A 27,694-nucleotide genomic window follows, 5' to 3' on the forward strand; every position below is an offset into this window, starting at 1 on the left:
ACAATTTCAGAAAATAATTACAATGCAAAGTGGTGGATATGGATAGATTTCAAAGTACTAAAAGAGCACAGAGGAGGAGTACTTTAATTTGGCTGAGGATGACCAGTTGCGACTTTCCAAAGGGAATCATGTCTGAACAGTTAAATCTTTTTACCACTGCAAGGGAATGTCATTAGGCATACAGCAGAAAATCCTTGACATCAATTTGCTCATTTGTAAATCTGAGATGGTAATACTTGCCTCACAAGTTTGTTCTGAGTGTCAACAGAGGTGATATACACCCTTTCAAGTATCATAACAGTGTTACCTATAGATATTATTCCTTCCCTGGCCTCTTGCCCACCACCCTCCACACAGAAGCACGTACTTCAGAAAGTGTAGTATCTGTTCATACAGCTTCAAACATTTGATGAAATAAACTTATGAGCTGAGTACCTAAAATTCAATATCTTGAAAAACTTGAGTGCTTTCTTATTTTTGTTTAGCCTTATAAATCTTTTTGAAGATATGAACCATAGTTTGTTTCTATGTTTCTAATAGGGCAATGCTATCATGTTTATCTACACAAACCCAGTCAATATGCATTGACTTGTGTTTTAATATTCATGAAACAATGGTTCCATTCAAAAGCAATCCTCTGTATTTGAGTCTATTTTAGGCTGTGAATGAACAACTAATAGAGCTATAGTTAATGCCGGCTACATCAGACAGAAGGCTAAAGCAACAGCTTGCTCGACTGCAATGCACCTTGGAAGAAACACAATTCACAAAAAATTCTCTTAGCAATTAGTTTTTACCCCTAACATTTTTCTGGAACCCACTATGTGCAGAATGATGAACTGAGTAATATTGGGAGAGGGAAAGGAATTCATTGTTAAGATTTCTGCACTTGTCTTTATCATGGAACAAGGGAGTCACCTCTGGTTTTCCCCCATAAAGTGACAGATATCTTCTGCTGCTTTTAAAAATAATTAGTAAGGAAAAGTGTCTTAGAGAATAAAAATTACTATGAATTGATATGCAGTGGTTTTTAAAAACATCACACATTCTTCAATACCATTCTCATGAAGAGGTCAGATCTATATCCCTTCCCCTTGAATATGGGCAGGGATGTGACTGCTTTGATCAATAGAAGAGAACAGAAGTGACATTCTATGATTTCTGAGGTTAAGTCACAAAAGCCCATGCAATTCCTCCTGAATCTCTTAGAATTCTCTCTCCTGATGCTTCCTTTTGGGATGCTCCCATTCAGAACCAGCCATGAGAAGCATAATGCACATAGAGAGGCCATGTGTATGTGTACCTGTCAACAGCTCCAACTGAGCACAGCCTTTGCAACATCCTGGTCCACATATCAGACATATGAGTGAAGAAATTTGCAAATAATTCCAGCTCCCATTCATCTGAGCCACCGCTCAGCCATTTGAGACTTTCTGGCTGAGTCCCCAGACTTGGTGCACCAGAGACAAACCATCCCTGTGGTATCCTTCTGAATTCCTGACCCCCAATTGTTATTTTACCCTACTTTTTGAGGTGTTTTATTTTGCAGCAATAAGTGACTGGAAATAGTGGTTCATAAATGGTAACAATTAAAATAGCTAACATTTAGGGGAATTCTCTGGTGGTCCGGTGGTTAGGACTCAGCACTTTCATTGCCGAGGCCCAGATTCAATCCCTGGTTGGGGAACTAAGATCCCACAAGCCATGCAGAGCAGCCAAAAATAAAAATAAAAATAAAATAAAATAAAGGCAAAAAAATCTAAAATTTAGATAACTACAGGAGATGAATATGTTTTTCATGCTGTATAGAGCTCATCTAAACAAACAGGAAGGTTTCTGGAGATAGAAAGTTGGACTAAATATCCAGAAAAGTTTTCAATGAGATGATATGACAACTCATTCTTTCCCCACATATCTTAAGATGCACACATAGTGCTTTAACTACATTTGCTAACTTACCAGTCAAGTCAGAAAGACCAAAAAAATCATCAGTTGTTGATTGTCCTGTCTTTATCAGTCTCTAGATATGAGAGAGATAAACTGGAAAGTAGAAATTCAGGTTAATGGACTTACTCTGCTAACTATAATATCAACCCTAGTTGCCAAGGGGGAGGTGGGGGTGAGACAGGAAGAGGGCAGGGCACAACCTTTAAAAGAATGACATAGCCCAAGGAGACGACATAAACTGATTAGAACCAACTAGGTCCAAGATGGCGGATGAGCCAACTTCCACTAGACCTTGAGCCTCCATATATGCTTATTGTAACACATCAGCACAGCTAAATGACACACCCACAGGCACCATGACAGTTCCAAGGCTGATCACAAAAGGTCAAAAAGTGCAGTGGCCCAATTCCTGGAAATCCCCATCTCTTCCCCCAAATAGCTGGAATACTCCTCCCATTCATTAGCCTATGAAATTACCCACCCCTATAAAAACTGACAACCCTGTACCCTGGGGTCTCTCTCACCTTCTGAGATGGCCCACACTCTATCTATGGAGTGTGTATCTCCCTGAATAAAGCTTCTTTCACTTTACTATGGCTCACTCTTGAATTCTTTCCTGCACAAAGCCAAGAACACACACATGATGGCTGTCCCAGGGACTCAGACGTGACCTGGGACGTGACTATCTTCTCATACCCCACTCTCTTTCCTGAAACAAGGGGAGGAAAGGGAGTTTGGGAGTAGCAGATGCGAACTATTATATATAGGGTAGATAAAGAACAAGAGCCTACTGTATAGCACAGGGAACTATATTCAATATCCTGTGATAAACCATAATGGAAAAGAATATGAAAAAGAATATATATATGTATAACTAACTTTGCTGTACAGCAGAAATTAAACACAACATTGTAAATCAACTATACTTCAATGAAAATTTTAAAAAATATATCAATATATTTTAAAAATATATCAAATATATTATATCAATATAAATTATATAACAGATTTATCAATATAAATTATTTAACAGATATAATATAATGGGCTTTGCTCAGTGTTGTAGAGAAGATGCAAACTCTAAGTTTTAAAATTTCAGATCTTAATATGTGTTAAAGAACAAAGACCACAGAAAGGTAAAACTAAATAATATTCACAACAGCCAAAATCTTAGTCTTTTTTTTTAATATAAATTTATTTATTTATTTTGGCTGCATTTGGTCTTCATTGCTGCATGTGGGCTTTCTCTAGTTGTGTCGAGTGGGGGCTACTCTTTGTTGTGGTGCATGGGCTTCTCATTGCAGTGGCTTCTCTTGTTGCAGAGCACAGGCTCTAGGCACACAGGCTTCAGTAGTTGTGTCACGAGTGCTCAGTAGTTGTGGCTCACAGGCTCTAGAGTGCAGGCTCAGTAGTTGTGGCACATGGGTTTAGTTGCTCTGTGGCATGTGAGATCTTCCTGAACCAGGGATCGAACCCATGTCCCCTGCATTGACAGGCAGGCTCTTAACCACTGTGCCACCAGGGAAGTCCAAAATTTTAGTCTTTTTTAATGTACAAAATATATATTAATTGTTAAGATTTCTCTATAACCTCAGTTTAACCAATTTTTTTCTGAAAGAATTTTCATTACTAATTAGCCCTCAAAAAAGCAGACAATATCTCCTTTTGCACCAAGGGTTGTAATTTTGAATAGCTTTGACTTTTGTTTAATACCCCATAAAGAACATTGTACATTTTTGCTGAATTTTAAAATGCTACCATTCTGTAAGGTAAAGGACTTAGTGCTAAGTGAAATGTGAAACGTTTTCCTCTGAGAAAAAACTAAAATGTGCCAAATATATCACCACAAAGAAAGGAAGGACATTCTTCCTGATGTCTACTCCAGTAATAACCTCCCTGGGGAGAATTTTGAAAGGATTTGAGCATTTTAAATGTCCTGATCTAAATTAGTTAATTAAAAATATGGGTGAGCAAAGTCCACTAAGGTTATAAGGAGAATAGTCAGCAATCCTTTATCACAATGCCCTGTTCAAGGATTTCAAGATACTTGATTAACAGTGGCAATTCTCATTTAGATTTGTTATCTGATGGAGCAGAGTTGTTATTGATCCAACAGTTAACCTCACTGCAGGCTTAGGGTGTGAAAATAATAATCTCTCTATATAGTGTGCCTGAAGTCACTGACGGTTTCAGTAATGATTAGATGAAAGAAGTGATTAAATAGCTAATTCCTTAAAACTCTCATTCCGTTTCTATTGATGTTTCAGATTTTCCACACACTTCATATTTTATCTTCTTATCCTTCCCTCTTCATTTCTTCCTTTCCTCTTTTAAAATGATTTATGAAACTAAAAAAACGAGTTTTAGTAGAGTTAAAATTGTTAGGGATGAAAACCTTTTTCTCCACCCTCTTAGATTCAGTGACTAGGGGCATGCAAATTTAACTGACAAAACACATATTAACATAAGAAAAAGAGTACAAATATATTAATATTTTGTATGCACAGGATTTCAAAGAAAAGAAGTGAAATTAAAGCAGTTAGACTCAGAGGTTTATGTACCATTTTAACAAAGGAAATGGAATTATTCTTTGAGGAACAATAAACTGTAGAAAAGTTACTAGGAAATAAATGGGGAAAACTAATGAAAGAGAGGGGTTATTTTAGTAATGTTTGTTTATGCAGACACATCTCAGTGCAGACTGCAGTAACAACCTTCACAGAGAAAAAGTTATACCTGAAACTGAACAGGACCCTGTGGGGTCCTACTGGATACATATCCTTTTTGTGTCCCCCAATTCTTGTTTGCTGATAATAGGCTTCATTCAGCCTCCTTGACCTTCTTTGAGTTCCAAAGGGCAGATTCAAACAGTTGATAATCAGGGAAGGGAGTGGATGCAGAGACAGGGAGGAGCAGTCAAGAAACAACAGTGCAGAGCCCTGGTTTCTCCTCAAATAGTATACATAACAATACCTTTGTGTTCTTCTGCAGGAACTAAGGCCCCCGCCCAGATGGAGGATAGTAACTTCAGGCTGAGCACAAGATTCCTGGGACACCACTCGCTTACCTGACCACCAACAATCAGAGGAAATTCTGCACACAGCAGAAGATAACAAAGACTCTGATCCCCTCCCCCAATGATTCTCCCTTTAAAATTTTTCATGGTCAAGCAGAATATTAGGAATTGGTTTTTGGACATGAGTCCACCTTCTCCCCAGGTTGCCAGCCTCCTGAATAATGCAGCCTTTCCTTTCTAATCAACACTTGTCTCTCAACTGTTGTGTTTTGAGCCACAAGCAGTCAAAACATGCCCTGCTTTTAGGCAGATTAGAGGAGAGTAAAAAACTCTTCCTGTATCCATTTTTTTGTTTGTTTTTCCTGGCTGCACCATGCAGCATGTGGGATCTTTGTTCCCTGACCAGGGACTGAACCTGTGCCCCCTGCATTGGAAGCACAGAGTCTTAACCACTAGACCACCAGGCAAGTCCCCCTGTATCTGTTAATTCTAAGTTGCCTTCAACTCAAAATAATTCTTTTGCCAAAGTGGAATATTTGGGGGCAACATGTTCTGGACCCCTTCAAAAATCTTCATTTCATTTTATCATATCTTACTGACAGTGATTAAGGATGTCTTCTACATCCACTATATAAAATGGTAATTTAACATAAGAAGAGAAAACTTGACCAAATATTAGCTTTTAAAGACTATAATTTTCATGAAGAATGGAATGTAGACATGAGATCAATGCTTTCAGAACTTTTTCTACTAAAAATTCATGAAATATCAGAGAGCAATGGGCTTGGGCTACATCAACACAATGCTAAAACATCTGGAGGAGAAGTGGAAAATGAAAGCAATTGTTCAGATACCTTGTCTACACAAAATTCAGCCATCCTGCTGATTGCTTTCCCCAGACCAAACATCTAGATGATTGATGAAATTCCTTTCATTTCTATTTGTGTATATGAATATCCTCATTTACTCTTATTTTAACAATGAATAGCATCTCCTGGAGTGGGATTCTAATCTGATTATCTCCTCCACTCACTCTTTTTCTTCTTTCAATCTATGTGTATATATTTTTAAAGCACAAATAAAAGAAAAAAATAGTATATTGTTTGTATTTTCCTATTTTAGAGTAAAATAAGTGTAGAACAATGGCTGGGTGGTTTGAATTTTCTTTGCGGCATCTAGCACACCAAGTGCAGTCAATAAACATTAAGCCATCAAATAAATCAGAATTCCAAACTGTTGTCTGAATTGAAGATTACATTATAGTGAGCTGCTTTTGCAGCAGGGTGAATTTCAGAAAACAGACTCAATTGATTGGCTGTTCTCAAACATTAATGTGCTTATAAATCTCCTGGTGATGCTGTTAAAATGCAGATTCTGATTCAGTAGGTCTAGGATGGGCCCCAAGACATTGCATTTCTATTAAACTCCCAGGTTACACTGATGTTGCTGGTCCATAACTGAGTAGAAGCAGGCTGATAATTGGCAAGGGGGAAAAGTCAAATCTGCCTGTTCAGCAGTTCTAAAGAATATTTATTGTAAACAATATTCCAAAAAGATTTAATTATCAAGGAAAAAAATTTTAAGTAGAATAAAACATCATTGTTTTTTAAGTCCAAAAAAGTTTTGAATAAACTTAAACCATCAAGAAAAAAAAAAAAACTCTCAAAATAAAATCTGTAATCTAAAACTAACAGGGCTACTTACCTGGAAAAAAAAATGGTTTGCAAAATACTAAAGAGATCAGAGTTAACAGGAAGTAAAGGCGTTCAGAATGAGCCTCCTCAAGATATATAACTTTACACGTGGATTATTTTGAGCTGAAGACAATCAAGACCGTTTGAACTCAAAAGAAACTATTGCCCTTCCCTTAATTACCTAGAAGATTTTAAATTGGGGGTCTTTCCCCAATGAGAATTATTACCAAAGATAAATTTTATCTGTACGGCAGGGCAAATAGCTAATCACCCAACCTTTGCTTGTCTTCTTATTGTCCTGTAAATTTCCCTCTTCCCCTCTGAAACTCCAGGCCCTCTTTCCCGTCCCTTAGCTCAGGGTGGTGTGTATACCTCATTTTACGCTTCTGTCTTTGAACCTCTCATGTATGGAGGGTTCCTGTATGTATGAAATAAAATTTGGTTTTCCCCTGTTAGTCTGTCTCATTGTGATATGATTATTAGAGTAATCAAAAGAACTTATGAAGGGTAGTAAATTCTTTCTATTCAACAGAGGAAAGAGTAGAAAAAAAAATAGTTTTAAGTAAGATGTACAAATATAAACCAATAGCTACTAGTACAGGTCCTGAAACCACCCTCCTCCCCCTCAAAAAATCAGTCTTTTAGGCTATATATATATATATATATATATATATATATATATGTAATAAATTAGTTACATCTTCAAGTATAGAATAGTAAACGTCATAAAAGCATTCATGATTTTATAGGAGAGCAGAATTTGCCACCCCAAAATATGTCTGTTTGGCATAAGGATTATTTTAAGCTGATTATTTTTTTAAGAAACTGCAAACACAGGGAAAGCTCTGAAAACCTAATACAAGTTACTGTTTTTGTAAGAGACATTTACATGTAAAAGGGAAATTTCCACTTGTAAGGGTATCTCTCTCCCTCTCTCTCTTTCTCTCTCCCTCTCTCTCCAGGGAAGAAGGGAAAGACTCTAAATCTCTAGAAACTCTTATCAAAGGAGATGGTAATGGCTTATACCTGCACGTATAAAAATCTTACCTGCTTTACTCTGCTTTTTCTGGTCACTTCCCAGAACTGATTCCCCAGCCGCAACATTCACTTTTGTCTTTAGCTGAAGATGGCATTTAAGGTAAGAGATTTCACCAGATGGGCAAGTTACTCAGTTTTCTTTGGTCTCTTCCATGTATATATGTTATTAAACTTTGGTTTGTTTTTCTCCTGCTAATATGTCTATACTAATTTAACTAGTAGAACAGCCAAAGAACCGAGAAGGGAAGAAGGGGAAACTTTTCTGCCCCTACAATTTTAATAAATTAATAGACAGGATTGCTTGTTTTGAGAAAAACTTTATGATTCAAAAGTGAAACTGAGCAGGACACTGGGGGGGGGGGCCTCCTGGGTACAAAGCCTTTCTGTGTCCCCTGTTTCTTATTTGCAAGAAAAAGGCTTCAGCCTCCTAGACCTTCCTGAATACCAAAGAGGAAATTCAAACTGTTGCTAATCCAGGAAGTAAAGAAATGCAGAAACAAAGGAGGAACAATCAAGAAACTATAGTGCAGCAATTAAAGCAGGATCCTGGTTCCTCCTAAAAGAATATACATAACAGTATCGTTGAGTTCTTCTGCAGGAACTAAAGCCTCCACCCAGGTGGAGAATGGTAATTTCAAGCTGAGCACAGGATCCTGGAGAGCCACCCTGTTACCTCACCACCAGCCAATCAGAAGAAAATCACACACCCTGCAGCCTTCACCTCAAATTTTGCCTATAAAAACTTCTCCCTGAATACTCTCAGGGAGCTTGAGGTTTCTGAGTACAAGCCACCCGTTCTCCTTGCTTGGCCCTACAATAAACCTTTCTCTGCTCCAAACTCTGATGTTTCAGTTTGTTTGGCCTCACTGTGCATCAGGCACACGAAGTTGTGTTTGGCAACAAAATTATAAAAAGTGATGTCTTAAATTGTTTCCTTTAACATTCTATCTAAATCATCAAGTTGTGTTTGAAACAGGGGAGAAAAGCTATTTATTTAACCAACCTTTAACTCAGTCCTTTTCAAAAAACACTGTGCTATGCTGAGTGTGTAGTGCTGATCCAACATGGATTCTAGCCTGGATCTTAGCCTAATAGGGAGAAAATATGCATATATAAATAACTAGAATATGAATTCAAAGCCTAATTGCCATGAGAAATATGCTAATAATGGGTTTCAGAAATTCAGAAGAAGTATAAGCAGCATTGTGATTGGACAGTAACTCCTTCCCAAAGTTTCTTGAAATGAAATATTGAAAAGACTCAATTTTCTGAAAGGACTCCCAATTCCAAAGTTTAATGATCATGAGAATTCTCGTTTTGTATATCCTCTTCCAATTTAGGCTAAAAGGGATCTGCATCTGAGGAAAATGCCAAGGCAACATATAAAGAGTACTAACAATTCCCCAAGAGAATACCTGCAAAACTCAGGAAGCTTTCCAAATGTGTCTATACCCGTTCACCTGCTGACAAATGTTTAACAATGAGCTCTGCAGCGTGAGAAGAGCTCTGATTTGTAGCATTTACTGATTTTCATGGTGTAAATACACTGACCATAGCTGATTTCAGGCTATTAATGTGAGGTCACCAAAATCCTCAAACCATCAACCCTCACACATATCTGCTGACATTTATCTTTAGTGGTGACAAAGGATGAAGGTTCTGGACAAAAACTACCTGGGTTTAAAATGTGGTTCAGCTATGAAAACTTTGGTAAGTTACTCAAACCATCTGGACTCCAGTTTTTTCTTTTGTATGGAGAGAATTCTGATTGTTATAAACTATAAATGAATGGGAATAAATTATTACATGAATGTGTATTACTAAGTGCTGAATACTATTGTTCACCATGTAATTATATTGAAAATTAATTTGGGGTAACTTTTTAATCACAGTGTCCACTTGAAACCATGTAACAGATTGGGACTTGAACCCACAGGCTGGGACTCAAACTCATGGTCTTTTAACTGAGATCACACACCTGGTTTCAGGACTTAATGAAGCTCAGGTTCTTGATGTCTAATCACAGAAAGAATTTAGTGAGAGACTAAATGATAGTTAACAAGTGGATTTATTTACAAAGAAAGAAACACCACAGACAGAGTGTGGGCCATCTCAGAAGGCGAGAGCAGCGCCAGGGTATGGGGTTGTCAATTCTTTTTGAATTTTATTTTTTTTTTATTTTTTATACAGAAGGTTCTTATTAGTTATCTATTTTATACATATTAGTGTATATAGGTCAATCCCAATCTCCCAATTCATCCCAACACCACCACCCCTCTCACTTTCCCCCCTTGGTGTCAATAAGTTTGTTCACTACATCTGTGTCTCTATTTCTGCCCTGAAAACCAGTTCATCTGTACCATATTTCTAGGTTCCACATATATGCATTAATATACGAAATTTGTTTTTCTCTTTCTGACTTACTTCACTCTGCATGACAGTCTCTAGATCCAGCCACGTCTCCACAAATGACCCAATTTTGTTCCTTTCTATGGCTGAGTAATAATCCACTGTATATATATATATATCACATCTTCTTTATCCATTCATCTGTCCGTGGGCGTTTAGGTTGCTTCCGTGACCTGGCTATTGTAAATAGTGCTACAATGAACATTGGGGTGCATGTGTCATTTTGAATTATGGTTTTCTCTTGATATATACCCAGTAGTGGGATTGCTGGGTCATATGGTAATTCTATTTTTAGTTTTTTTAAGGAACGTCCATACTGTTTTCCATGGTGGCTGTATCAACTTACATTCCCACCAACAGTGCAAGAGGATTCCCTTTTCTCCACATGCTCTCCAGCATTTGTTGTTTGTAGATTTTCTGATGATGCCCATTGTAACTGGTGTGAGGTGATACCTCATTGTAGTTTTGATTTGCATTCCTCTGAGATTGAGCAGCTTTTCATGTGCTTCCTGGCCATCTGTATGTCTTCTTGGGAGAAATGTCTATTTAGGTCTTCTGCCCATTTTTTGATTGGGTTGTTTGTTTTTTTACTATTGAGCTGCATGGGCTGTTTATATATTTTGGAGATTAATCCTTGTCCATTGATTCATTTGCAAATATTTTCTCCCATTCTGAGGGTTGTCTTTTCATCTTGTTTGTAGCTTCCTTTGCTTTGCAAAAGCTTTTAAGTCTCATTAGGTCCCATTTGTTTGTTTTTGTTTTTATTTCCATTACTCTAGGAGGTGGATCAAAAAAGATCTTCCTGTGATTTATGTCAAAGGGTGTTCTTCCTAGGTTTTCCCCTAAGAGTTTTATAGCTTCCGGTCTTACATTTAGGTCTTTAATACATTTTGAGTTTATTTTTGTGTATGGTGTTAGGGAGTGTTCTAATTTCATTCTTTTACATGTAGCTGTCCAGTTTTCCCAGCACCACTGTTGAAGAGACTGTATTTCTCCTTTGTATATCCTTGCCTCCTTGGTAATAGATTAGTTGACCATAGGTGCATGGGTTTGTCTCTGGGCTTTCTATCCTCTTCCATTGATCTATATTTCTGGTTTTGTGCCAGTATCATATTGTCTTGATTACTGTAGCTTTATACTATAGTATGAAGTCAGTGAGTCTGATTCCTCCAGCTCCGTGCTTTTCCCTCAAGACTGCTTTGGCTATTTGGGGTCTTTTGTGTCTCCATACAAATTTTAAGATTTTTTGTTCTAGTTTTGTAAAAAATGCCACTGGTAATATGATAGGGATTCCTTTGAATCTGTAGATTGCTTTGTGTACTATAGTCATTTTCACAATGTTCATTCTTCCAATCCAAGAACATAGTAAATCTCTCCATCAGTTTGTGTCATCTTTGATTTCTTGCATCAGTGTCATAGTTTTCTAAGTACAGGTTTTTTAGCTCCTTATGTAGGTTTATTCCTAGGTATTTTATTCTTTTTGTTGCAATGGTGAATGGGATTGCTTCCTTAGTTTCTCTTTCTGATCTTTCATTGTTAGTGTATAGGAATGCAAGAGATTTCTGTGCATTAATTTTGTATCCTGCCACTTTACCAAATTCATTGATTAGCTCTAGTATTTTCTAGTATTTTCATTTTTAGGATTCCCTATGTATAGTATCATGTCATCTGCAAACAGTGACAGTTTTACTCCTTCTTTTCCTATTTGTATTCATTTCATTTCTTTTTCTTCTCTAATTGCCACGGCCAGGACTTCCAAAACTATGTTGAATAATAGTGGCAAGAGTGGATATCCTTGTCTTGTTCCTGATCTTAGAGGAAATGCTTTCAGTTTTTCACCATTGAGAATGATATTTGCTGTGGGTTTGTCATATATGGCCTTTAATATGTTGAGGGAGGTTCCCTCTATGCCCACTTTCTGGAGAGATTTTATCATAAATTGGTTTTGAATTTTGTCAAAAGCTTTTTCTGCATCTATTGAGATGATCATATGGCTTTTATTCTTCAATTTGCTAATATGGTGTATCACATTGATTGATTTGCATATATTGAAGAATCCTTGCATCCCTGGGATAAATCCCACTTGATCTTGGTGCATGATCATTTTAATTTGTTGTTGGATTCTCTTTGCTAGTATTCTGTTGAGGATTTTTGCATCTATATTCATCACTGATATTGGTCTGTAATTTTCTTTTTTTGTAGTATATTTGTCTGATTTTGGTATCAGGGTGATGGTAGTTTCATGGAATCAGTTTGGGAGTGCTCCTCCCTCTGCAATTTTTTGGAAGAGTTTGAGAAGGATGGGTGTTAGCTCTTCTCTAAATGTTTGATAGAATTAACCTGTGAAGCCATCTGGTCCTGGACTTTTGTTTGTTGGAATATTTTAAATCACAGTTTCAATTTCATTACTTGTGATTGGTCTGTTCATATTTTCTATTTCTTCCTGATTCAGTCTTGGAAGGTTATACCTTTCTAAGAATTTGTCCATTTCTTCCAGGTTGTCCATTTTATTGGCATAGAGTTGCTTGTAGCAGTCTCTTATGCTGCTTTGTACTTCTGCAGTGTCTGCTGTAACTTCTCCTTTTTCATTTCTAATTTTATTGATTTGAGTCATCTCCCTCTTTTTCTTGATGAGTCTGGCTAATGGTTTATCAATTTTGTTTATTTTCTCAACCAGCTTTTAGTTTTTTTGATCTTTGCTATTGTTTTCTTTGTTTCCATTTCATTTCTTTCTGCTCTGATCTTTATGATTTCTTTCCTTCTAGTAACTTTGGGTTTTGTTTGTTCTTCTTTCTCTAGTTCCTTTAGGTGTAAGGCTAAATTGTTTATTTAATATTTTTCTTGTTCTTGAAGTAGACTTGTATTGCTATAAACTTCTTTCTTAGAACTGCTTTTTCTGCATCCCATAGGTTTTGGATCATAGTGTCTCATTGTAAGTTTTCTCGAGGTATGTTTTGATTTCCTCTTTGATTTCTTCAGTGATCTATTGGTTATTTAGTAACATATGGTTTAGACTCCAGGTATTTGTGTGTTTTACTTTTTTTTCCCCAGTAATTGATTTCTAATCTCATAGCATTGTGGTTGGAAAAGATGCTTCATATGATTTCAATTTTCTTAAATTTAATGAGGCTTGATTTGTGACCCGAGATGTGATTTATCCTTGAGAATGTTCCATGTGCACTGGAGAAGAAAGTGTAATATGCTGTTTTTGGATGGAATGTCCTATATGTATCAATTAAATCTATCTGGTCTATTGTGTCATTTAAAGCTTGCGTCTCCTTATTAATTTTCTGTTTGGATGATCTGTCCATTGGTGTAAGTGAGGTGTTAAAGTTCCCCTCTATTATTGTGTTACTGTCAATTTCTTCCTTTATATCGCTTAGCAGTTGCCTTATGTATTGAGGTGCTCCTATGTTGGGTGAATATATATTTATAATTGTTATATCGTCTTCTTGGATTTATCCCTTGATCATTATGTAGTATCCTTCCTTGTCTCTTGTAACATTATTTATTTTAAAGTCTATTTTATCTGATATGAGTATTGCTACTCCAGCTTTCTTTTGATTTCCATTGGCATGGAATGTCTTTTTCCATCCCCTCACTTTCGGTCTGTATGTGTTCCTAGGTCTGAAGTGGGTCTCTTATAGACAGCATATATATGGGTCTTGTTTTTGTATCCATTCAGCAAGCCTGTGTCTTTTGGTTGGAGCATTTAATCCATTCACGTTTAAGGTAATTATCGATATGTATGTTCCTATGACCATTTTCTTAATTGTTTTGGGTTTGTTTTTGTAGGTCCCTTTCTTCTCGTATGTTTCTCACTTAGAGAAGTTTCTGTAGCATTTGTTGTAGAGCCGGTTTGGTGGTGCTGAATTCTCTTAGCTTTTGCTTGTCTGTAAAGCTTTTGATTTCTCCATCAAATCTCAATTAGATCCTTGCCAGGTAGAGTAATCTTGGTTGTAGTTTCTTCCCTTTCATCACTTTAAATATATCATGCCACTCCCTTCTGGCTTGTAGAGCTTCTGCTGAGAAATCAGCTGTTAACCTTATGGGAATTCCCTTGTATGTTATTTGTCATTTTTCCCTTATTGCTTTCTATAATTTTTCTTTGTCTTTAATTTTTGTCAGTTTGATTACTATGTGTCTCAGTGTTTTTCTCCTTGGGTTTATCCTGCCTGGGACCCTCTGCACTTCCTGGACTTGGGTGGCTATTTCCTTTCCCATGTTAGTGAAGTTTTTGACTATAATCTCTTCAAATATTTTCTTGGGTCCTTTCTCTCTCTCTTCTCCTTCTGGAACCCCTATAATACCAATGTTGTTGCATTTAATGTTGTCCCAGAGGTGTCTTCATCTGTCTTCATTTCTTTTCATTTCATTTTTCTCTATTCTGTTCAGCAGCAGTGAATTCCAACATTCTATCTTGCAGGTCACTTATCCGTTCTTCTGCCTCAGTTATTCTGCTATTGATTCCTTCTAGTGTAGTTTTCATTTCAGTTATTGTATTGTTCATCTCTGTTTGTTTGTCCTTTAATTCTTCTAGGTGTTTGTTCTTTAATTCTTTTAGGTCCTTGTTAAATAGTTCTTGCATCTTTTCGATCTTTGCCTCCATTCTTTTTCCAAGGTCCTGAATCATCTTCACTATCATTCTTCTGAATTCTTTTTCTGGAAGGTTGCCTATCTCCACTTCATTTAGTTGTTTTTCTGGGGTTTTATCTTGTTCCTTCATCTGGTACAAAGTCCTCTGCCTTTCCTTTTGTCTTTCTTTCTGTGAATGTAGTTTTCCTTCCACAGGCTGCAGAACTGTAGTTCTTCTTCTGTCTGCCCTCTGGTCTTTTTTTTTACATCTTTATTGAAGTATAATTGCTTTACAATGGTGTGTTAGTTTCTGTTTTATAATAAAGTGAATCAGTTATAAATATACATATGTTCCCATATCTCTTTCCTCTTGTGTCTGTCTGGTCATTTTGACATTTTGTGATCAGCCTTGGAACTGTTATCATGCCTATGGGTGTGTTATTTAACTGTGCTGATGTGTAACAATGAGCGTATACAGAGGCTCAAAGTCTAGTGGAAGTTGGCTCATCCGCCATTTGGACCTAGTTGGTCCTAATCAGTTTATGTCTTGTCCTCAGGCTATCTCATTCATTTAAAGGTTGTGTCCTGCCACTTTCCCTCCTGTTTCACACTCACAAGGTTTTTACATACAAGTAATATTTCTGTATCTTTTTAGAAATAACCTAACAGTCACCTCCTCCTGGATACTGTTAAGAGTATGACTCTTCAACTGGTCTTTATGGTCATGAAAATACTGGTTCTCTGGACTATTATATGGATATTCTGAGAGATTTAGCAAACATATTCATTCAGTATTAAGTCTAAGAAAACTGCACTTGACAGAGCTTGCAGATTATACCACTCACTTAGGATTTGGACTTACTCTGTTTTATCTTGGTCTCTAATTACATGATACCATAATAGAATATTAAACCTAGAATGTGACCTTAAATTGCACTTTTCAAGGAGGAAGTAGTTTTCCTCTACCCTTCTGGCTGTTCTAAGAATTAAATTGACATGAGACAGATTAACAAAAGAAAATTAAACAAAAGTTAATAGTATGTATACATGGGAGAGACCCAGAAAAATGAGGAACTTGCTAAAATGGCCAAAGCCCTCACCTTAAATATCACCCTCAGCTAAAGACAAAAGAGAATGTTGGGGATAGGGAATGGGGACTTCACAAGGAAAGAAAGAAATTCACACAAAGATGGAAAAGCAAATGTTTGGTAAACAAATGTTTGCTGGGCCATGCAGAGGCAATGAGACACAGAGTAGAATTTTAACAGACTTTGCTAGGTTCCCCCCTGTCTACACACCTGGTTCATACTGTAGTTACCTGTGGTGATAGCTCCCTTTCTGGAGCAGGTCTTCTGTCTACATTCTTTTACACAGTTAGGGAGAAGATCAAAGGTTCTCCCTGAGTCTTTTGGGCCTTGATTATTTTCAGCTAAAATAATCTGCATGCCAAAGAGACACATTGTGGTATCAAAAACTTTGCTCCCCTGCACAATTCTTTGTGTGCTGTCTTAATTCCCACTGCCATTCACCTTATTTATAAATCAGATTATAAACTACTTTGGGGCAGAATTAGGTTCTATCCATCACTATTTCTCCATTGTCTCTTCCAGGGCTTAGCACTTAGCAGTTGATAAGTATTTGTTGAATTAAGATGATTTCATACTTTCCCAAAAGAAATTTCATTTACCTATTCCAATAAGAAGCAAAAGAAGGATTCCAAAGACAAAATCCTGGAAACTATACTCTCTGTTTTGAAAATCACCAGGTACATTAGCATATTAAAGTATCAGCAAAGTGCTGTAGTTAAGAAACCTGTTTAAAACTATTTAACTTAAAATTTTACATTCAAGGAACACCTATTAATAACATAATTATAAATATTATTATCCAAATCTGAACAAATTTTGAGAGTGAAATGGAGCACTATTAATAATTATATCAGGAAACAAGCACAAACTGGAATGATACAGGGTAAATCTGGACATGTAGTCATCCTACCTATGATGTCATTAGGAAGTGGATAGAAGTGTGGAAATTCCCACAACTACTGTTATATGGATCAAAGTTCAGGAAACAGTGATTGGCCTTAATCCTTCATTTTATTCATAAGAAACATGAGGTCACAAAGAAGTTAAACCACTTCCCATTGGCAAGTCCTTTGGAACCCAGTTAAGAGGTAGAACCACGAATAAAGTCCAGCTCATTAGAAAGCATTTTCCAAATCAGTTCTCATTTATTCAATTCTGATATTAAAACAATTAATTATTTGGCTGTACCTTCACAAAGAAGAAAAGAAAATCTAGACTTACATGCTCCTCTTAGAATATCATTTTGTCATGCAGGTAGTACTGATTTTGTGTACATGCAAATGTAAATCGAATGTCAGCTGAGGACCTTTTTATCTTTGAAGAGCTAGGAATAAGATCTAGGTCTTGTATTCTCAATAATTCCAATCCCTAATAGAAGACCAAAGTTCTTCTCCAAAGTTTCTGCAAATTCCCATGTGCCTATTTCTCATGGCCTCCTCTGCCTTCTGGGCTCATGGTTTCTCTGTGACATACAACATTAACTTAATCATAAAACTAAGTTCAGTTGTCCCAAAAGAAGTACACTTTCACTTGTTCTCAAAGTATTTTGAAAATTTTTATGAGGAAAAAGGAAGGATTAACTTCACAGCAAAGCAGATGACAGTCACAATCAAGCTACAGCATAAAATATTTGTTGGCTCTCCATCCTATGAATTTTCACTGGATCCCATCTCCTTACCATCTTCTGGTTCTTCACCCTTACCCATCCTCCCTCCTCTTTCCTCTTTCTAGCTTCTCTCCTGCTCTCCTCTGGGTATTTGACCACAGAATTGTTTCCCTTATGCTTTTAGGAAAAATAACTTTCCCTTGCCATAACATTTTAGGATCACTTAATATCCTTAACTGTATATGATGCAAGTGTGGGGAGTATGTTGGGGTGGGGGAGGGGTCCTCTAACCCGATCATTCTTCCAATAAAGATAGAACATGTTTTGAAAGGAATCTAGGTGAAAATAATATTTTGTGCCTCATTAAGCAATTATATAGCTCAATTAGAAGGTAACTGCATTTACTCAAAAAGAAAACGATGGCAACTTGGATAAGAGTGGTGGCAGCAAAAGCAGAAGAAAATGGACAAATACAAGAGAGCCTTAGGAGTCAGAGGTCACAGGTATTGGTGGCTGACTGAGTAGGGGAAGATAAAGAGGAAAAATCAAGTACAACCCCTAGTTCTCTGGGCTGGGCAGCTGGAGAGTTGGTGGCCCCATTTATAAAGACTGTGAGCCTTAGGAGGGAGCAGGTTCAGAAGGGAATAGGATGAGATTGGCTTTGAAAATGTTGAATATGAAATGCCCATGAACAATTTCTGGGAGATGCCTCCTAGACAGCTGGATATGTGAATTAGGATCTCAGGAGAGTGATAATGACTAAGGGTACAGGCTTTGGATTCAGAAATACCTGGCTTCAGGACATGGAAGCAACCCAAATGTCCATCAACAGTGGATTGGATAAAGAAGATGTGGTATCTATATACAATGGAATACTACTCAGCCATGAAAAAGAACAAAATAATGTCATTTGCAGCAACATGGATGGACCTAGAGATTATCAGACTGAGTGAAGTAAGTCAGAGAAAGACAAATATCATATGATAACACTTATATGTGTAATCTAAAAAAAGGGTACAAATGACACTGCTATATTTAAAATGGATAACTAACAAGGACCTACTGTATAACACAGGGAACTCTGCTCAATGTTTTGCGGCAGCCTGGTTGGGGAGGGAGTTTGTGGGAGAATGGATACATGTATATGTATGGCTGAGTCACTTTGCTGTGCACATGAAACTATCACAACATTGTTAATTGGTTATACTCCAATATAAAATAAAAAGTTTTTTTAAAAAGGGTACAAATGAAGTTATCTACAAATAGAAATAGAGTTACAGATGCAGAAAACAAACTTATGGTTACCAGGGTGTAAGGGGGAGGAGGGATAAATTGCGAGATTGGTATGGACATATACACACTACTACATATAAAAAAGATAAGTAGGGGGCTTCCCTGGTGGCGCAGTGGTTGAGAGTCCGCCTGCCGATGCAGGGGACACGGGTTCGTGCCCCAATCCGGGAAGATCCCACATACCGCGGAGCGGCTGGGCCCGTGAGCCATGGCCGCTGAGCATGCACGTCCGGAGCCTGTGCTCCGCAACGGGAGAGGCCACAACAGTGAGAGGCCCACGTACTGCAAAAAAAAAAAAAAAAAAAGATAACTAATAAAGACCTACTGTATAGCACAAAGAACTCTACTCAATACTCTGTAATGGCCTATATGGGAAAAGAATCTATAAAAGAGTGGATACATCTATATGTACAACTGAGTCACTTTGCTGTACAGCAGAAACTAACACAACATTGTAAATCAACTATACTCCAATAAAATTTTTTTTAAATTTTAAAAAGAGAAATACCTGGCTCCAAGACCTAGTCTTCCCTCTTAATAGGTGTGTAACCCGGGCAAGCTAGTGAAACTCTCCAAGCCTCATTCTCTTCATCTGTACAATAAGAATTACTATTATATTCCTACATTGTGAAGCTATCTCAGGATACCAGAGATAACACATATGAAGCTCTTAGCTCAATAAAAATAAGTAATTCAAAAAATAAACATTCAGCACTTCCTACGTACCAGACACTGCTCTGGGCACCTGATTTACACTTACTCATTTAATCCTCACACCATCCCTACATCCTAGATACTATTATTATCTCCATTTAAAACATGAGGGAACAAATGCAGAGAAGGTACATAGCTTGTAATACTTATAAAGCAGGATGTGATAGGTCTGAACCCAAGGAGTCTGGACCCAGAGTCTACTTATTCAGCCACTGCCCTGAATGTTCTCTTAATGACATTAGCTAAGATTACTACAATTATAGGTTTGGAAGTCACCAGAACATGATGTGAGAGCATGTGGGCTACTAAATAATGATACTAATAATCGCTAACTTTTACTAAGTGCTTATCCTCTGTAAGGTAATATGTTAAACGTTTTATACGGATATCTCATTTAATTTCAACAGTTCTATGAAGTAGGTACTATTATTTCTCTCATTTTGAAGATGAAGAAACTGGGCCATGAAGAAGTTAAGGAGCCTGTCCCATGCCACAGAGATAAAGTAATGGGGTCAGATTCAAAACCAGACAACTTGACGTCCACTTTCTAAAATGAAATATTAGCTTGGCTAAGAAGGATACGTAAAGATGAGAAGGAAACGTAAGATAAAGTTATGAGGAACACATGGTTCCAGTATCCTTTTAAGAAATCTTTTAAAATATAAGCAATCACCTTTCACTCCCTTTTTGCCAAAGCAGACTGGCAAACACGTCTTCCTCTAACCCTTTCCCAGCGCATTACCTAGACCCGACTTAAAGCACCTGGTCATGCTGTCATCACCACACATTCATTTGTCCCACAGTGATGTAAACCCTGCTATGTATGCAGGAACCCCTCACTCACCACTAAATCCTTTCAAGCATCCAGCGCCATCAACAGCCCCTCTTTAAATGTTCACTGAACTAAATTGACAAGGAAGAATTAGGATGATGAAAGGCAGAGAAGAGAACCAGACACAAAGGGGCAGGAGAAGGAGCAAGAAAGAAGGAACACTGAGAAGCAGCAAAAGAAACTTCTTGCCCTGTCTTCCCAGCCTGAGCAGGGAAACGTTAGTTGAAGTTAAATTCCTTTCCAGATCATTCTGCCACCAGGCAAGCTCAAGAAATCAGGAAGGTCTTCATACAGGTGACCATGCAGCCGAGTCTGGGAAGAAGGAAAAAGAGCTTCCCCCAGACATGAGAGTGATAAGGCATGAAAAGGAGAACATTTCAAGGCACATCTCTATTTCTTGATAAATGGAAGAATAAGGCTAAAGAACTCAGCAAGGGGCTTCCCTGGTGGCGCAGTGTTTGAGAGTCTGCCTGCCGATGCAGGAGACGCAGGTTTGTGCCCCGGTCCGGGAAGATCCCACATGCCGCGGAGCGGCTGGGCCCGTGAGCCATGGCCGCTGAGCCTGCGCGTCCGGAGCCTGTGCTCCGCAACGGGAGAGGCCACAACAGTGAGAGGCCCGCGTACCTCAAAAAAAAAAAAAAAAAAAAAAAAAGAACTCAGCAAGAATAAACTTGAGTGTCATTCAACAGAGTTTAGGCTTTAGCCTGTACAGTCTCAAACTCAAAAGTATAGGATCCAGGGAGCTAAGATCAATAAAACAGATGTAGGGGACCTCGGTGTCAGATTGGAAAGCACTTGCCTTGTCTATAAGAAAGAGGCTCTATTCAGCTTCAGCTTTCTGGTGCTAGGCTGGAATGCAGACCCACTGTGGCCGATCTTCAATTCCCCAAGAGAAACCAAAATCTACATTTTTGTGTAAAATAACCTTAGTGGTAAGCAATGACAACCTCCTCACAGACAAAGGAGAATCACTGAATGTTTTTAAGCAGAGAAGGAATAGCATCAGATTTTCATTTTAGAAAGACTACATGTGCATCCATAGGGAGGATTAACTGTAAAGACCTACTACTAGCCACCTACTAGTAGTAGCCAGTACTAGCCTACTGCATGCAGTTGGACTAGTGAGCCTCAAGAAGCCTAAGCCAGTAATGAAGCTGGAAAAAAGAGTTTACAAATAAGAAATATTTAGGCAGTAGAAGGACTCAACTTGTAAACTGAATGGAAGTAGGGAATCAGTGAGAGTTTTATCATTGTTTTCTATCTAAAATTGCATAGTAGTGAATGGAAAAGCTAAGTTCACACTTAGACATGTTAATTGTAAAATTCTTGTGAAATATCCAAGAGGTAGTGAGTAACACGACTCAAAATAAAATTGTGAAAATCATGTAGCAACTTGCAAAAGTGATCATGCATTGATGTCAAGTGGGGAAATGACTACAAATATTTATCTGCACCAAGATGACAAAAATATCCAATGATATACACATTATATGAGCATGCAAAGACCGAATGTAATTTTTTAAAATCACAATGGTTTAATTTGTTGAAATGACAGGATTTTACAAGATTTTTCCTTCTTATTTATTTTACTGTGATCTTGTAAAAACTGTTTTGCAGTGAAAATAATAATAATAAAAAAAAGGTGGCCAATAGTTTCTGTGGGAGTTAAGAGGAGACAAGCTTGCTATAAACTAAAGAATTTAGGGAAGACTTGCTTCCCTAAAACTAAAGAATTTAGGGAAGAGTTTAGGGAGAAGGTGAGGCTTGAACAAGGCCTGGAAGGACTGGAAAGTAATTATCACCTAAAGATGAATGTTTCCCCTGATTTTCTATGAAAAATTGCATTAATTCCAGGAAAAAAACCCCACAATTCTACTATATATCGTGGCAAAGGATGAATGAAGCCAATTGCAACCTTGAAACTTATCTGGTTTGCATTTCAAAATCCACTCTGAATTTTCAAAAGATAAATCCATGTTTTTTGTTCAAGAGATGACTTGATACAATGGAATTTTCAGGAACCTAGAAATCAGAAAACCTGGATTTGGCAAAGATTCACCCATTAACTTGTTGTTACCCCTAAGAATTCATTCTTTATTCTGGGCTTCCATTTTTCTTTTTTAAAATGGAGGTGTTGAATTAGTTGATCCCTTAAGTTTCTATCCAATAATAAACTATTATTTTTTTTCTGCTAAGAGTACAGGATTCGGATTCTTCACATACAGTTTAAGGCTTATGAAATTATTGACACACTGTGTTTTGTGTTTTCATTTTGTTGTTGATTAAAGAAGTATATTTTTAAGATCATCCATGCCTTCCTAACAAATGAGCTCATCACTCAGAAGCAGCCAACCAAAAGAACAGTAGAATGATCTAGTAAAGGCTCAGCCATGGTGTCAGCTCAGGGACAACACAGTGAGGATTTGAGGCTCTGACCCCCAGAAGGCAGTGTACGTGCTACACCAATACTTGACGCATGCTTCTATGCCTCCAATAACTCGAAAAGTCCAAGAACAAAGAGGTAGAAATAGAAGTGTCCCCTCTCATCGCCATACTCAATAACCCACTTGTGGGATTTGTGCTTCCAGTTACACAACCCTAGGCTCTGTTGGGTTGCAGGTTCCAATTCCCAAAGAAGGAACACTTTTGCCAGGAGACACAATGGTGGTTCCAACTGAACTAGAAGCTATTTGAACTCTTCATGACAGTGACGGTCAAAGAAATCAGTTACTGCTGAGATAATCAACCTCGAGGACCATGAGAAGTTAGGGTTGCTTCTACACGATGTCTATGAATACAGGATATTCATTAAGGCATCTCTTAGCATTTCCATACCCAGTAATAACTGTCATTGGCCAACTGAAACAACCATAATCCAATAACATTAAGGCAACAAAGGGCATAGGATCCTCAGAATGAAGGTCCAGGTCACCCCACTAGGCAAGCATACCAGTGGAAGTATTTGCAGAGGTTGGGGGAAATCTATAATTGATGGTGGAGGAGAGATGATAAATATCAATTACAGCCTCAGGACCAGCAGCAGAAGCAGGGACTGTAGGTGCTTTTCACTGACCCTCTTGCCTTACCTCTTACTTCTTCTAGGAAAATGTACCTTGAAGGCGACTCTGTGAGTAATTGGACTTGTACCTCCACTTGCCAGGAGATATGATGTCCTCTTATTCTATCATATTGTTCCCATGGTTTACTTTGTGAACCAGATATAATTAGAGGGTGTAAATGAATCGCAATGGTGCAAGGGGCAGACTATAAGACACATCTTTTTACAACTTTTCAGACTGGATTGGCTTCACTGATCCTCCAAACAGCTGCCACCACAACCAACCTACTCAGTGCAGACCCATGAATTTTGCTACCTGAGGCCAACTAGCCACACATAAGCCTTTGTCTTCTCTGTCCCTTTCTGACTCAGCTTTAGATGAAATGCCACACAAAAGAGCATTTATTTTGGCATCTGAGAAGCCACTGAAGGTGTTGAATGGTGCAAACCAGTTGTGCTGAGGGGCAAAGCAGTGGGACCAACTCTGGCCAGTAGAGGCAAGAGATGGGAGAGAGGCAGAAAGATAAATTATCTTTCCTTCCTCATTCCCATGGAATGTTCTGGATCATGATTTCACCATGCAGCCTGCCCAAATGGGTTGACCTTCTCAGTGATCTGCCATCTCCTTCAGTTCCTTGTGAAGTAATAGACAGCATGTGACCTCACATTGCCTCACTCCCTTGCTCTCACCCCAGCTGCCCTGGACTTTTATCTCTCAAATAAAATAGAACTTAGTCCTCGGCTCAGATTCTATTTTCTAGGAACCTAAATTAAATAACTACACTATCCAAACCCCTTTGAAGTTAGATATGACCACGCAACTGAATTCTAGCCACTTAGCCACTGGAATATAAGAAGAAACCACATATGCTCATTTCTAAACTTGGCACATAAAAATTTGCTCTCTTTCCCTACCGACTAACTAGAAAGGAAAAATCAGAAGGAAAGCCAGGGCCACTTGGAAGCCTGTATAAGACAGAGCCTATGTGAGCCTGAGTTCTCTGAGTGACAGTGGAAGAGCACGATCTGCTGACTTGTTCACCATCCCATGACCATTCCATGAACTGGAAATAAGCTCCTGTTTGAAGCATATATATTTGAGGTCTATTGCTCATGGCAATCAGCATAGCCTAGTTAATTGACTTATGTTGTCATTAAACCGGTAACTACAATTAGTAAAGTTTAAGGTACTAAAAAAGGATATATCACTAAGGCTGTAAGTCACATTTTCCTTTTTTTCTTTTTTTTTTCACCTGCTTACCTGAAACCACATTTTATTTGGAAATTTGTGTAAATGAAGTAAAACAACAAAGTTATGACACATGTCTCCAAAATTCACAGTTAATAGGTTAAAAGTCTCTCCCATCCAGCTACTTTTCAACGCCTCTCTTCACGTGTCCAGAAAAAAAGTCAAATGATCTGAGCCGGCAGATGCCAATCTGCTTGGATATCTTTGTGCTGATTTTATTAACAACAGCTAGGAAAGGAAGAGAAACTAAGCTAGATGCAATCACTGAAACTAAGAGATAAACTAATTGAACTAATGAACTAAGAGATGAAACTAAGAATTGAACTAATTCTTCATTTCTACTGTCCATGTTACCCACAAATGAGAACAATTTTTCTCTAAAAAGTAGAAAAGTCCCCATGGGAGGAGCACTTTATTTTTTGATATTACAGTAGATGGTGACCTCTGACCTTAAGAACTCGGGAGGACACTTTGACATATCACCATCCCTCCCCTCCCCCAGATCACTGCTCCAGCTCTTCCACAGACAACCCAAATACCCCTGCTCAATTCACTCTCTTTCTCCCTCCTACTACCCACACAATCAGTCCCTAAATGTAAGCCTGTGGGGTAGTGGAAAGAGCACAGTTCCTGCCTTTCTCTCCCAGTGCTGTATTCAGTAAGAAAAGAACAGATGCTGGGTCAGTCATGTGCTGCAGATGAATGGGAGCAGCTTAGCAGAGATGCTGCTAAAGGAGAGACCCAAACCAACCCAAAGACCAGGGAGGGGGTGGATCAGGAATACCAGAGGAAGTCGACATCTGAGGCTTCTTGCTGGGGGCAAAGAAGCAGGTCATAGATCTTGCTAGATCTCAGCCACACTAATGGGACATCTTTTTTTTTTAATTGAAGTATAGTTGATTTGCAATGTTGTGTTAGCTTCTGTTGTACAGAAAAGGGGTTTAGTTATACATATTCTTTTTCATATTCTTTTCCATTGTGGTTAATGACAGAATATTGACTATAGCTCCCTGTGATTTACAATAGGACCTTGCTATTTATCCATTCTCTACATAATAGTTTGCATCTGATGGAATGAGATATTTGAAATGAAGGGAAAATTTCATATTACCTTTATTTGTTCACTCAGCATAGACTCACGGAGGGCTTACTCTATACCAGGTGCTGTCACTGGAAATATTACGGTGGGCAAGATAATTTGATATCTGCTCTAATTGAGCCTGTGGTCTAGTCTAGAAACTCCATACCATACTTTCAACAAGTCAAATGTGTTGAGGGATTCATTCCCACCTGCTTTCTGCAGAAAATGAATTTCAAAAGAAGTGAATTTCATTACCTTAAACATCACTTATAAAACCCCTAGAAGGGTCCTCTCATGGCTTAAGCTATAAATCTCGAGACGTTGAGCTCAAGACCCTGAACTAAAAATCAGGGCGCAAGTTCTGAAAAATAGTAATTTCTACCATCTACTTAGGTTCTTTCCTCTCTTAAGGTTTGCTCCCATGAGTTAGGTATCGGATCCCCCTTTTCAGCTGAAAAAAATAGAGCCTGAGAGAGGTTAAATCAAGTCACATACCTCTTCTTTCATTTTTGTTTACTCATTTGTTAGACGTCCATATTTGCACATATTTGTTTGGCATTCAGTAAATACTTGGGGGCACATTTATTGACTATCCACATATTTATCAGACATCCAGTAAATTTATTGTTCATCCACTATCCATCAGTGTGTGTGTATGTTTGTGTGTGTGTGTGTGTGTATATGTACTTTTCTAGGCTGGAAAGAACAATGAACAAAAGAGACCCTCCCCACAAAACTCAAAAAAAAGCACTTGCCCTCATGGGGCTTGCCTCCTAGAATGGAAAAAAAGGTTAGAAATTCTTAAATGAGTAAAATCAATACTTATTAAATAGTGAAAAGTACAAAGGGAAAAATAAAGCGGGAAGAGGAAAGGAAGTGTGAAGTGGGGGATGTAATTTCAGATAGGGAAGGACTGTTGAGAAAATGACAGGGGAGCAGACAGCTGAGGAGTTGGGGTGTGAGCCATGCAGGTTTCCAGGGGGAAAGCTCTCCATGAGAGGTCGCATAAGTGCAAAGACTCTTAGTGGGAAGCATGCTGGCCTGTCTGAGTGGCAGCAATGAGGCCAGGGAGTTGAAATCAAATAAGTGGGTGAATAACAAGAAAAAAGGTCAGAGAAGCACAAAGATGAAAGATCATGTAAAAACTGGCTTTACTCAGTCATTGTAAGAACAATGGCTTTTACTCAAATTAGGATGAGAAACCATGAAAGGGTGCTGAGGATTGGGAAGACATCATCTCACCTATATCTTAACAGAATCACTCTGGCTGTCTTACTGAGAATAGATTTTAGAGAGGTAAGGGTAGAGCAGTGAGACCAGGATGATCTTGGAAAAATCCAAGTGAGAGAGAGCTCGCGGCTTAACCCAGAACAGTAATAACGAAGGTGCTAAGAATGGCCAGCTTCTGCATATATCGAGAAGGCAGAGCCAACAGATTTTCTGACAGATAGATGTGGGTTGTGAGAAAAAAAAAAAAAGAGGAAAGTCTGAGATGCCCTGAACACCTGTAGCCAGAACAGTAGGAAGAATGGATTGTCATTTACTGAAATAAGGAGAGACATTGGGACAGAATCCTCAAACTCAGATCCTTGATGACTATAGACTGTAAGCCATGCCTAGTTCCATGTAAATTGTAATCTAAACATATGATTTACAGTTTCACTTTTTTGAAATAACAGTGAGGACAAAGCAAGTGGAAAGCAAATAGGGAAGGAGCGATAATTCTTTTTAATTAGTAAGAAATTATAACAAGCCTTCATCCACCTACCATTCTGGATTTATTTCTCACTATTTCCCTGGGATAGTGCCTTGTTTCTAGGAATCTGGTTGTCTGAGTTTGGGATCCTCCAGAAGCAGAGTCTTCAACAAGAATTTTGGTGCAGGGAGTTTGTAGTGGAGCAATTCTCAGGGAGCAGGAGAAAGGGGTGGTAGAAGAAGGGAACACCAATGCAGAGATGCATCGCTGAGCTGGTTACCACCCTGGGCCACTGAGGCTCAGTACGACTGGTGGGGGGGATCTCTGAGAAACCACATAGAATGCATCTCAGAATTGTCCCTGTGACAATTCTGGGATATTCCCACTGACTCTCAGCT

The sequence above is a fragment of the Grampus griseus genome, assembly GCF_964374135.1.
Source record: "Grampus griseus genome assembly, chromosome: 5".
Taxonomy (NCBI): Eukaryota; Metazoa; Chordata; class Mammalia; order Artiodactyla; family Delphinidae; genus Grampus; species Grampus griseus.